Below are 3,213 nucleotides of genomic sequence, written 5' to 3'. Positions count from 1 at the left end.
CCCATTCAGATGCATCGATTTTCTCTATGATGCCATGTTCCTCAAGATTCTTGAGTTCTGCGGAAACAGCATCACGGACTGACAGGGGTAAGCGTCGAAGTTTCTGCTGTATTGGCTTCACTTCAGGTTGCACCTTCACTTTATGTACAAAATCCTTTGCACATCCGAATGCAACTGGAGACTCACATTCCTGTTTACATTGAGTGGGCAGAGCAGAGGTTTGCTGAAGTGTAGCACAGACCTTGGGACTGTCAAGAACTAATTGTCCCCCTTTTATGTGTAGCTGGAGGGCAGTCACCAAGTCCATTCCCAGTATGGGTGTTCCTGTTCTCACAATGTAGAGATCAGTGGAGGCACACTTGCCATTGTAAGTAATGTCAGCTCTAAGACACCCTAATACATCCAGTTTCTCTTTTGAATATGTAATAAGCTGAACAGCTGGATTACTTAACTGAGCCAAAATTTGTGCTGTAAACATGTTCAGGCAGTATGGAAACACCAGACCCTGTGTCTACTAGTAGCTTAACAGTACATGCCTGCGCAGTATTTGGTACAGTGACAGCAACAGTGCACATCAATTTAGCCGGATCACCACTGACACAATTGTCAACAGTTAAAACACACATTTCAGGAACAGTCACTTCATTAACAAGCTTATGAGAAGATTTACACACTCTCGAAAAATGTCCGATTTTCCCACACGTATTACATTTGCAGTCTTTTGCGGGGCAGGATTTATCATTGGTTTTGTGATCAGCTGAACCACAACGGTAGCACGTCGGAGCTGTATCCGTCTTTTTAGCTGCTTTGTATTTTGGCTTGCGCATCTTCTTTTGTACTTGAACAGCGGCAACAGGCTTCGTTTCACCAACAGCAATGGCCTTTGCATCAGCTATTGCAGCCTCTGTACACCTAGCAATTTCCAAAGCTCGATCGAGCGTCAAATCCTCCTCCGTTAGCAGTCTTTCACGTATACGAGCATTATTTGTCTTCTCTACAAGTTGATCCCGCAACATTTCATTCTCCATAGCCCCGAACTTACATTGTTTCACGAGCTCACGCAGTGCTGCAACGTAGTGATCTGTAGACTCACCGACAGCTTGGGCTCGTTGCCTGAAACGGTATCTCTCGGCGACAACATTGACTTTAGGATGAAAGTACGTTTCCAAAGCCTTTACGGATCCCTCGTAATCATCCGTAGCGAGTGATAAGGCGCTGTAGATTCGTTGTCCCTCCATTCCCAAGCAGTGAATGAGCAGGGCCCTCTTCCTCTCTGTAGCAAAGTCATTACCCCCGATCGCCAGCAAGTAGTTATCAAACAACTTTTTCCACGCAGCAAATGGAATTTTCGGTTCGCCCGGGCAATCCAGGAACACAGCCGGGGGTTGCAAAGAGAGCAGAGCCATAACTTAATCACCACTACTCTCGTCGCCACTTGTTGTGTGGTGTTAGTTCGCAGGCATTACACACACATGCAGGTAGGAACAGAGGATTACCGGAGATGACTCCTTTCTTTATTTTTCTTTTTTCTTCTTCAAAACCACAACCAGAACAACATACTCACTAGCGCCCTCTAGCGCTTCTGGTAAATGCATCTACAGAACAAATGTAATAGTATGTGTGGACACAACAGGTCCCAACTCTCTTATTGGGCCAAGTGCAGCATCTTTGGCTAATGCTGTCAAATCGCTCCCTGAATATCCTGCAGTCACTTTTGCAAGACAGGACAGTTCGTTTTGGCTCAGTGGACTCCCGTGCGTTCCCAAAAGATTTTTCAGCAGCGTAAATCTTGTCTAAAGGTCACATATACTCTTTTTGCAAAGTGCCTTAATATTGCTTCATCGAGCTCCTGGGGCCTGTTAGTTGCTCCCATTACAAGTACCCTGTCATCCCTTCCTGACTGCAACCCGTCAAACTCAATGAGGAACTCAGTTTTTAAACGGCGAGAGGCGTCGTGCTCCCCCTCCCTCCTTTCACAGAGCAAGCCGTCCACTTCATCGATGAAGATTACTGAGGGCTGTAACTCTCTCGCAACTGCAAAGAGTGCTCGTACGAGCTTCTCGCCTTCTCCCACATATTTGGAGGTCAAACTAGCAGCACTGATGTTGAAGAATGTTGCATTAGACTCTGCAGCAACTGCTTTGGCGAGCATGGTCTTCCCATTTCCTGGTGGGCCAAATAAAAGCAAGCCACGTGCAGGAGCTCTCAGACCAGTAAAGAGATCAGGTCTTAAGGCAGGAAGGATGACAATTTCTTGAAGTGCTTGCTTTGCCAGATCCTGCCCTGCGATGTCATCAAATGACACAGTCGCTCCACTGTATACAATTTCATTCATAATTAAGCTGGCCAGTTTACTGTCCACATTCTTTTTCATATCCCTCTTCGGGGGCTGTTTCACAGCTGCCGGTCTTCCATTCTGAGTTTTTCCCACCCGAGCGGTTTTCTTTGCATCAGTTATTCCTAATGGAGGTCTTACAGAAGTGGAGGGTCTGATGGTGGTGGAAACACCTGCGGGTTGACTTTTAGGAACTGACTTTGGCTGTGAAGGAGCATGATGTGATGTCCCTTGGGGGTCATTTCTCCTTTTAGAGGCTAGTGTCGTCTCTAAAAGGGTAAGCTTGTCTTTTGCCATGGTGAGTTTGGTGACCATTTTATCCTGAAGTCTCTCTGCTCGGTCATACTGCTCTCCAGCTTGCCCAGTGAGCTCTATTGCAATACCCCTTTCAAGCTCAGAAATCCCTTTCTTGTACCACTGCACAGCCTCCTTCTTCTCACCTGTGTCGTCCTTGTCGATCTTCAGTGCCTTGAATATATACTCAAGCGCCTGCTTGTGGATGTTTTTTATAACTTCAGCGCTGTCTTTGGGCTTACTTGCGTTTGTTTTGGTCGACATTTCTCTTGCGCGACTTCCCCCCTGTTCTCAGTAAACTAGTCATAAACGAAAACGTTTAGGCTATATATCGCATTTAAAGGTCTTTCTTTGGGACAACATCACAGAACACAGAAACATCACAGGGCTTTGGAGCGTGATGTTACAGGAGGCGGGCCACGGCCCCCGCCGCCATCACAGTAGGCCAGACAAAGGATACAGCTTCAGCTATGGTACGTGTTGTGTAGTCGGTTGCAACGTTAGAGCTCACGATCGTGAAGGCAAGAAACTGGATTAATCTTTTAATCGTTTTCCATCCTGGCGGCAACGTGAGGGATCCCATG

General features: G+C 46.6%; 1 pseudogene across 1 annotated transcript; it reads right to left on the bottom strand.

Annotated features, from left to right (window-relative positions):
* Positions 1–943: 943 nt before the first annotated feature.
* On the bottom strand, positions 944–2,893 carry LOC113036183 (spastin pseudogene; annotated as a pseudogene). Its single transcript, XR_013901385.1, has one exon. The product of XR_013901385.1 is annotated as a spastin pseudogene (transcript).
* Positions 2,894–3,213: the final 320 nt, after the last annotated feature.

Source organism: Astatotilapia calliptera, chromosome 14, assembly GCF_964374335.1.
Source record: "Astatotilapia calliptera chromosome 14, fAstCal68.1, whole genome shotgun sequence".
NCBI classification, from domain to species: Eukaryota; Metazoa; Chordata; class Actinopteri; order Cichliformes; family Cichlidae; genus Astatotilapia; species Astatotilapia calliptera.
The sequence above is the reverse complement of the archived record's forward strand: the minus strand, read 5'-3'. Positions and strand labels throughout refer to the sequence as shown.